Source organism: Zingiber officinale, chromosome 10B (assembly GCF_018446385.1).
Source record: "Zingiber officinale cultivar Zhangliang chromosome 10B, Zo_v1.1, whole genome shotgun sequence".
Taxonomy (NCBI): domain Eukaryota; kingdom Viridiplantae; phylum Streptophyta; class Magnoliopsida; order Zingiberales; family Zingiberaceae; genus Zingiber; species Zingiber officinale.
The window spans coordinates 62608743-62619653 of record NC_056005.1 but is presented as its reverse complement, the minus strand read 5'-3'; positions in this window follow the sequence as shown (position 1 = coordinate 62619653).

Below are 10911 nucleotides of genomic sequence, written 5' to 3'. Positions count from 1 at the left end.
TCCTTCTTATAGAGCTTGGAACAAATAAGAACCTGATTTGCCCGTTACCAGTCGATTGGTCCTTGCACCAGTCAACTGAAGCCAGCCCAACGGCTCTCTCAACGGCTATCTGCTACAGTGCATCAGTCGACTGGTCCATGCACCAGTCGACTGCTACAGTGCGCTACAGTAACTGCTATATTACGCTACAGTAACTGCTACAGTGCCGCTACACTGATTGGCACTAGTCGACTGGTACCCTATTTCTGAAAAAATTAGCCTTTTCAAGCCAACTTCAGAAATGCACCAGTAATTCCCTAGACCTCCAAAACTTCTCAAATTTTGTGGAGAGGTCTATTGTACCCTTATCTACTTGGGAAAAATACATTACAAAATGTATCTATCACCAATCCCAAGATTGACACAAAATCCAAAACTAGATAAATGGTTCAATTGAACCTTGACCTAAAGTCCTAGTTTTGGCTTCCTCTTGATGTATTTGCCCATACCAACCCACAATGCATCCCTAGCATTGGTTTATATGGCATCTATACATCCAAAATAAATTATCATGCAAAATGACCCCAATGTCATATTTTCTTGCATGAAACATAATCCATGTGTGCCAAATCCCTAGGTTTGAGACTCAAGTCCGTCTCTAAACAATTTGGCACACTCCATGGCTCCTCTAGACCCCCAAGTAGAACCCACCTGAGATCCATTGACCATGGGTCCCAAATTGACTCTTGGAGCTCCCCCTAGAGCTCTTTACCTTAGTCACCTCCCTAGGTGACTCATCTATTGTGACCAAACCACAACGATGTCCCTTAGAAGATCTCCTTATCTTCTTAACCTTGGACACATCATCCTTGCCATAGTCATATGCAACCCTAGCATATTTATTTTTAGCCTTGGATGACTCTCCCTTGCCCTTATCATGTGCCACCTTAGCACATGGTCTCCTTTTGACCTTGGAGACACTAGATCGGTATCCCAAACCCGATCTATCATTGTTGGGTTTTTGACTCCCCAACACCATACTTAATCCCTTAGATCCAATAGTGAATCTCTTAAGGAATTTCTCTAAACCATCAAGCTTTGCCTTCAAAGCTTGATTCTCCCTTTCTAGGTTCCTAAACCTAGAGTCAACATGTCCACCTTGGACATTCCTCGACCTACCCTTTCTAGGCATATGTCTCCCCTTCTTGGGATTAATGCCTTGGTTCTCTATTACCTTCTTCTCCTTAGGTAATGTGAATTTAACTTTCTTAGGTCTATCATGCATAGGTCTCCTAGGGTTATGATCGATATTTACCCTATTCCTATCATGATATTTAAATCTAAAATTTTGCATGGGTAAATAATGATTAACATTATTTTTCCTAGCATGCATGGAAGAATTTAAATTTGAATTATCCTTCAAGTTAGGGTATACCTCTCTTACCCTTGAAGCTCCCCCTTGACTCTTGCTTCTCTTCTTCTCCCATTTCTTCAAATGCGCCAACTTCTTGATTTCTTTCTACTTTGGGCATTTGGTGTGGTAATGACCCCGCTCTCCACACGTGAAGCACACTATGTGCCACTTCTTCTCCTTCTTTTGGGCTTCTTTATTCCTACAACCCATGTTAGTATTCAAAATAACTTGATTGGGTTTAGGAGTTACCTTCTTCTTACCCATAGGACATCTATTCTTATAGTGTCCCTTCTCATTGCACCCGAAGCATATTATATGGTCTTTTGACTTCACTTCCGTGGAGGTGCTTGCTAGATTGACCACTTCCAAGACCTCTTCTTCATCCTCTTCACTTGTCTTGGATTCTTCTTCAATTCTTGAGGATGTTGATGATACTTCATCCTCCTTCTCCTCCTCGGATGTTGAGCATGGCTCAACTTCCGTTTGCTCCTCTTCAACTTGAGCAACTAAACTCATCTCAATGGGTTCTTCTTCCTCTTGTGTAGGTTTAGGTTCTTCTTGTAGAACCATCTTCACCTTGCTCCACAACTCATGGGCGTTCTTATACTCACCTACACCATTTATCACATGATTAGGCAAAATATCAATCAATATAGATATTACCTTTGAATTTGCCTCCGATCATGTGGTTTGCTCTTCCGTCCAACGTCGTGGTTGGAGTCTTTTTCCTTTCTTGTCTTTCGGGACTTCAAACGGTTCTTTGACCACCATCATGGTGTCCCAATCCTTCTTGAAGAAAACATCCATCCTCATCATCCAATACGTGATGCCCCCAAGGCTTCCTCCTTCAAATTTTGGAGGGACAATAAACTCAGCCATCTTGTGCTTCCTTGGCGATTAGTCCAACGGAGAGCGTCCTCGCTCTGATACCACTTGTTGGAGGATCGGTGGACGTCTTGAAGGGGGGTTGGATAGACGGCGCCTCCAAATCGCTCGCTTTCTACGTATTTGTTAGTTGCACAGCGAAATACAAAGTAATACAAACACAAATACGAAATCTAAATACTAATACAAAGAACAAGAGAGAGCAAGCAAACCAACACGCGCCGATTTACGTGGTTCGGAGATAAAGCTCCTACTCCACGGCGTGTCCGTAAGGTGGACGATCCCTATCCGTCGGTGGATTACTCCCCGGAAGACCTCCGGCTAGATCAAACCTCCTTGTGGGTGGAGAAACCTCACCACAAACTCGCCAAGACCTCTTGGACACAAGGGAAACTCTTGAGCACTTGTAGACTACTAAATTGACCTTAACCAAGTCTAATTTCGTCGCCTTGGCCGGCCATACCAAGCTCCTTCTTATAGACTCCTTGTGGGTGCAGATACTTGAGCTCATTTGATCGAGTGAGTCTACTTGGAGTTCAAGATTTAGATTGCTTAGAGGATGACACAGTCTATGCCTCATATTGATCAATCTAGATGTCTAGGATAGAAGGACACTTGTCATATATTGTGAGGAGTCACAATTAGTAGTCACAAGGTGATGTTGGATCTCGACATTTCTTGTAACTTGGGTAGTAATGATGTGTTGCTAGATACCGCTCATTACTTATGCTCCTAAATGGGTTTAGGGCATTGCCAACGTTACAAGAACCTATAGGGTCACACACTTAGGACAATTAGATGGAGATTAGGTTCATATGATGAACCAAGAGGATTAGATTCATTTGATGAATCAAATTTGATTAAGAGTAATCCTAATTGGGCTAACTTGAGTTCGACTCAAGTTGATTCATGTGTTCAATGAGTCTAATTTAGATTTTGACTCATTGAATCAATTTAATTAAATGAATTAGATTCATTATATTAAGTTGGCTTGAATCAAATGGTTGGATACGATCAACCATGGAAGAGATTTGGTCAAGTTTGACTTGACTTGAGAGGAAGATTAAAAAGTCAAGTTTGACTTGACTTTATGCCACCTCATTGGTGAGTTGGCATTGAAGTGGACCAATGATGTTACTCCACATCATCATGGGTGCCACCTCATGGAAGTTACAAAGCCATTTTCTTAATAACTTCACATTAATTGCATTTAATGGGGAGTTACACATGAAGATAGTGGCCGACCACATTTTGAATAGGGTGAATTGATTTTCATTCTTTCATTTTCAAGTGTGCATTATTCTTCCTTCTTCCTCTCAAGCTCTCCCTCTCCCTCTCCTCCTTGCTTGGCCGAATCTTACCAAAGTGCTAGCACACCTTTGTGTGAGGTTTTCTCCACCTACGTGTCGGTGTGGATACTTCTAGAGGACCGACGCTTGATGGTCTAGAGATCCAGCAATTCCTTGGACGAGCGGGAACGCGAAAGGGCAAGCTTCAAGGTATACTTCTTAACACATAGATCTTGGAGTAGATCTAGATATGTAAAACTCGTACTCATAATTTTCGTTCGGCTTTCCTTGCACGGATCTACGGCTTTGGGTGATTCGGGTTTCCGCGACGCGAAAAGCGGTTTTCGCGGCCCAAAAAATCAACCAATTTGATGATCATGTTATGCTATGCCATGATACCTTATGTTTATGCCATGATGGTTATGATGATGCTTATGACATGTATGATGTTTATGTTATGATATGCCATGATACCTTATGTTTAAGCCATGATGGTTATGATGATGTTTATGACATGTATGATGTTTATGTTATGCTATGCCATGATACCTTATGTTTATGCCATGATGTTTATGATGATGCTTATGACATGTATGATGATTATGTTGTGATTATGCCATGATATGCTACATGATATAAAGAAATTATCTACATGTGATATGACTTGTGTTTTAATATGCTATACGGTTTTTGTGAGTAGGAAAGGAACTTACTGAGCCATGAGTGCTCACAGATTACTTTCTTGTACTACAGATAAGAGCAAGGGATGGATGAACTAGGGGAGCAGTAGGAGGGGCTAGAAGGACATGTGTGGCAGTGATCTGACTAAGGATAAAGAAAATACCTACTTCCACTAAATAAGAATTATGCCTAGTTTTATGTCATTTACTTTATAACTTCATGACATTTTACTTTATGTTGAGTATCATGATTCGAAAACAATATTAAGTATGCTATGTGGTTTATGTGATTAGATGGTTAGTCATGATGAATTTTAAAGTCATGAAAAGGTTATAAAATGTTACGAATAAGACTTCCGCTGTAATAAGTAAGTAAGTATGGTAAAGTAACCCCCGTGGCCTTAGCAGGAGGGGCGGGGCGTTACACAAGATGTGTTCTCTAACACTCAAGGATGGAGAAGAGAGCACCTCAAGTGTGCTAGCACTTTCTAGGGCTCTCGGATGGGATTTGAAGATGAAGAAAGGAAAAGAAGAGAACACACTCCTCTAAAAACTCTATGTGACTTTCACTAACCTTTCTTCTTGGATTAGATTCACTCTCCTTTCTTCTCCCTTGCTTGAAACCCACGACCAAGAGAAGAGAAGGAGCAAGAAGAGATCTTAGGAGGAGGAAGATCACTTGAATGAGAGTTACACTTGCAAAATGAAACACTTTTCATCTAATTAAGTGGTTTGTAACCTCCATGGGATACTAAGAGTCACAACTCTTGGGAACTCCCATGAGGTGACACTTCACTTAAGTAACCATGATGATGTGGAGCATCATCATTGGTCCACTTAATGCCAACTCATCAATGAGGTGGCATAAAGTCAAGTCAAACTTGACTCTTCATCTTCCTCTCAAGTCAAGTCAAACTTGACTTAATCTCTCTCATGGTTGATCTAATCCAACCATTTAATTCAAGCCAATTTAATATATAATGAATCTAATTCATTTAATTAAATTGATTTAATGAGTCATAATCTAAATTAGACTCATTGAACACATGAATCAACTTGAGTCCAACTCAATTAGCCCAATTAGGATTACTCTTAATCTAATTTGATTCATCAAATGAATCTAATCCTCTTGGTTCATCATATGAACCTAATCTCCATCCACTTGTTCTTTGTGTGTGACCCAATAGGTTCTTGTAACGTTGGCAATGCCCCTAAACTCATTTAGAAACATAAGTAATGAGCGGTATCTAGTAATACATCATTACTACCCAAGTTACAAGAATGTTGAGATCCAACATCACCTTGTGACTACAAATCGTGACTCCTCACAATATATGACATTGTCCTTCTATCTTAAACATCTAGATTGATCAATGTGAGGCATAGACCGTGTCATCCTCTAATCAATCTAAATCTTGAACTCCAAGTAGACTCACTCGATCAAATAAGCTCAACATCTCATGTTGACTCATTTGGGCATGGACATGCAATTCGTGGTCTAACTCTATCAAGAATACCGATGTCGCTCCCGTCATATGGGAGGGATAGATCTCATCTACATCACTCACATCCCTCTGCATAATTCGTTATATACCCAGTAATCGCCTTTATAGTCCACCCAGTTACGGGTGACGTTTGACGAAACCAAAGTACATAACTCCTTATGTAGGGAACCATGGTGACTTCAGGTCTAAGGACTAGTAGTCATACTAATAGTCACATGAGAAAGTATATGACACTCATATAACGATCCATGATACTTTCTCATGGCGGGTCATTAAGTATACATTCTCCAATGTATACCCATGTGTCAACTTGATATCTCTATATCCATGACTTGTGAGATCAAGTCATCGAGTTGACCTACATGCTAGTCTTATTGCATTAACATTGTCCCTGAATGTTAATACTCGACTAGGAATGATTAAGAGTAGTGTTCCCTATATCATCTCACTATCGGTTCAACTAACCGATTGATATAGGTGAGAACCGTCTACTCAAGGACGTTATTATACTTAGTTTATTTGGCACCAATACAAGTAAGTATAATAACCAAAAACCAAATGCCTTTATTTATATAGAATATGATACAACAAGTCCAAAATACAATCATGAAATGATTGGCTCTAGGGCTCTAGCTAACAATCTCTCACTAGCACTAGTGCCAATCAGTGTAGGCTCTAAGCCCAAATGACCTAGTGTGACCATCATGCTTCCTCTGTGCCAAAGCCTTGGTCAAGGGATCTGCGATGTTAGCCTCTGTAGGTACTCTGCAAATCTTCACATCTCCTCTCTCGATGATCTCTCGAATGAAATGGAAGCGCCGTAGTATGTGTTTGGTCGCCTGTTGTGAGCGAGGTTCCTTCGCCTGTGCTATAGCTCCATTGTTGTCACAATAGAGCTCAATAGGGTCAGCAATGCTAGGAACCACCCCAAGTTCAGTGATGAACTTGCGAATCCAAACTGCCTCTGCCTCTGATGCAGCAATATACTCGGCCTCTGTCGTAGAATCAGCTACTGTGTCTTGCTTCAAACTCTTCCAGCTCACAGCACCACCATTAATGCAAAACACGAACCCCGACTGCGATCTATAGTCATCCTGGTCGGTCTGGAAGCTAGCATCACTGTAACCCTTTACAGCTAGCTCATCATTGCCTCCATATATCAAGAAATATTCTTTAGTTCTTCTTAAGTACTTAAGAATATTCTTGACCGATATCCAGTGACTTTCACCTGGATCTGACTAGTATCTGCTCGTCATGCTCAAAGCATACGAGACATCAGGTCGAGTACATAGCATCGCGTACATGATCGATCCTATGGCTGAGGCATAAGTGATCTGATCCATGGGTCTCTCTCCTCTCTAGAAGAGGGACCTTGAGTCTTCGAAAGACTCACGCCATGTGACATCGGCAGAAATCCCTTCTTGGAGTTCTGCATGGCAAACCAAAGGAGTACCTTGTCAATATATGTACTCTGACTTAGGCCAAGCAATCTTTTAGAGCTATATCTATAGATCTGTATCCCTAGAATGCGGGATGCCTCACCTAAGTCCTTTATTGAGAAGCAACACCCTAGCCATGTCTTGACAGACTGAAGCATAGGGATATCCTTCCCAATGAGCAATATGACATCCACATAAAATATGAGGAAGACAACTATGTCCCTACAACCTTCTTGTAGACACAAGGTTCATCTTCATTCTTGATGAAACCAAACTGTTTAATTGCATCATCGAATCGAAGATTCCAGCTCCGAGAAGCTTGCTTTAGTCCATAAATGGACCTATGCAGCTTGCATACTCTGCTAGGATGCTGTGGATCTACAAAACCCTCAGGTTGTGTCATGTACACATCCTCGAGTAGGTTTCCATTCAGAAACGCGGTTTTGACATCCATCTGCCATATCTCATAGTCATAGTAGGCTGCAATAGCAAGCATGATCCGAATGGACTTAAACATCGCTACTGGAGAAAAGGTCTCATCATAGTCAATACCATGAATCTGCTTGAAACCTTTAGCTACCAAGCGACCTTTATAGATAAGTCCATCCATGTCAGTCTTTCTCTTAAAGACCCACTTGCACCCAATGGGTTTTACCCCTTCAGGTGGATCAACTAAAGTCCATACTTGGTTGGTGTACATGGATTCCATCTCGGATCTCATGGCCTCTAGCCATTTCTCGGAATCTAGTCTCATCACAGCTTCCTGATAGGTGGTAGGCTCATCATCTATGAGCACAACGTCATCATGGTCAGATAAGAGAAATGAGTATCTCTCAGGGTGACGACTTACCCTATCAGACCTGCGAAGAGGTATGTCTACTTGAACTGGTTGTTGTTTCTCAACTCTTTGTGGAACAACATCATCCACAACACTTTGTGGTTCCAGTTCAATTTCCATCGAGGCATCAGTGCTATTGTTCGCATCTTGAACTTCTTCAAGATCGAACGCGCTCCCACTAGTCTTTCTAGAAACAATGTCCCTTTCTAGAAAGACCCCAGTCTTTGCCACAACTACCATGTGCTGACTGGGAATGTAGAAGTAATATCCCTTAGTTTCCTTGGGATATCCAATAAAGTAGCACTTGCCAGATTTGTGTCCTAACTTGTCTGAGACTTGACATCGAACGTAAGCCTCACAACCCCAAATCCTCATGAAAGACACCTGGCCATCTCTCCCAGTCCATATCCTATATGGTGTCTTTATCACGACCTTTGATGGAACTCGGTTGAGTATAAAAGCTGCCGTGTCTCGAGCATAGTCCCAAAGGAATGTCGGAAGATCTGTGTGACTTATCATAGATCGTACCATATCTAATAGGGTACGATTCCTCCTTTCGGATACACCATTCCACTATGGTGTTCCAGGAGAAGTGAGTTGGGATAGGATCCCACACTCTGCTAGATAGTCACGAAACTCATGGCTAAGGTATTCTCCACCTCGATCGGATCGAAGTATTTTAATACTCTTGCCTAGCTGGTTCTGTACTTCATTCTTGAATTCTTTGAACTTTTCAAAGGATTCAGACTTATGTGTCATCAAGTACACATAACCATATCTACTGAAGTCATCAGTAAATGTGATTAAGTACCTATAACCACCTCTAGCAGTGACATTGAAAGGGCCACATACATCACTATGTATGAGTCCTAACAAATCAGTCGCTCTCTCGCTGTGGCCACTAAAGGGAGTCTTGGTCATCTTGCCTCGTAGGCATGACTCGCATATCTCATATGATTCTAAATCAAATGAGTCAAACAAACCATCCTTATGGAGCTGGGATAAGCGCTTGTCATTTATATGACATAAGCGACAGTGCCAGAGGTAGGTTTGGTTCATGTCATTTGACTTGAACCTCTTAGTATTTATGTTATAGATATGGCTCTCAAGGTCTAGAATATATAGTTCGTTCATCAGAGGTGAACTACAATAGAACATATTGTTTAAATAGATAGAACAACATTTGTTCTTTATTGTAAATGAAAATCCTTTCTTATCCAAACAAGAAACAGATATAATGTTCTTAGTTAAAGCAGGCACATAACAACAATCATCTAATTCTAGTACAAGCCCAGAGGGTAGAGATAGATGTTAAGTTCCTACAGCAATAGCAGCAACCCGTGCTCCATTGCCTACTCGTATGTCTATCTCCCCCTTCGTCAATGCCCTTCTATTTCTCAGCGCTTGTACATTAGTACAAATGTGCAAAGCACATCCGGTATCTAATACCCACGATGAAGAAATAGAGAGGTTGACTTCTATAACATGTATACCTGAAGTAGAAATCTTATTTTTCTTCTTCGTAAGTTCTTCCAGGTATTTTTTGGAGTTCCTCTTCCAGTGCCTTGCTTGTCCTTGATATAGGTGACAAAGATGTTCAACCATATCGTAAGCGCCCATCAACTCATGTTGCTTCTGAAGCTCAGAGTTCATGGTCGCGAGCATAAGACAGGACACATCTAATGCGTCATCTTGATGCTTCTTGTAAGCATCTCGGTCTGCTCGCGTGGCAGTGGCAGGAGGAGCCTCCGGAATGGGCTGCTCCAGAACGTACAGTTTACGTTCTTGGGTGAGAACTATTCTCAGGTTCCTGTACCAGTACAGGAAATTTTCTCCGTTGAGCTTGTCCTGCTTAAGGACAGATCGCAGAGAGAAGGTGTTCGTATTCGACGTCATGGTAATCTACAACTGAAATAAATGCAGAAATAAATATCATATTCTTAATCATTTAATTAGGCCTTTAACTAAATGATGCTCCCACTGAATTCTATAATTCATGTGGGACAAGATCCACATCATACTAACCCTTGAGTTAGCTTTGGCTAATATGCCCAAGACTTAGTATGATCGGTAGGTAACGATTACCAATTACATCTCTATGCAACTCTTGTTTATAGGATCAATATCCGCATTTTTATTAAAACTCGAGTTAGCTTTGGCTAATACGCCCGAGAGTTAATATATATGTGATTTAGACCTATCTTTCCAACCGTTGGAAGAATGCCTATAGTTATACTCGATCCAACCGAGTTAACAAGGAATACTCAATCTAATTGAGTTGTACTCACCCATGCGTTGATAGGTGGGACCAAGATTGTCCCTCCGTACCCTACCAAGATAGTATGTGTTGCTCTGCTTTGGCAGATTCAACAACAACATGTGATCGAGGTAGTGGTAGGTATCACGGCATGGTAGGCATTACGAGTTGACGTGATTTAGATCTAATCTAAACGATGATGCGTATCATATACTCGATAGATCTAATCTAATCGAAGGGTGCATCATGTGCACGACTTAGATCTAATCTAATCATAAGGCACTAATTAATTACTTAATTAACTAGCATGCATCACATACACACAAAATAATTAATTAAATAATTAATCAAATAATTTTGTGATTATGTCATGGCCCTACTACGATCTTCTCAAGCCAATGAGAAGATCGGATGGTCGACCTAAGGTCAACAGCTTCTCAAGCTCCTTCCTTTGACCACCTCGTGTTGCTCGCGCCCTCCTCGTAACTCCGTCTCGAGTGGACCTTCCACAGTTCCAATTTTGTACATTACAATTTTGAAACTCGAGTTACATTCGAGTCTAAATCTAATTTACAACCAGAATATAAGAGAAAGGCACGTCGCGCAGGTCGCGAATAAAATAAAA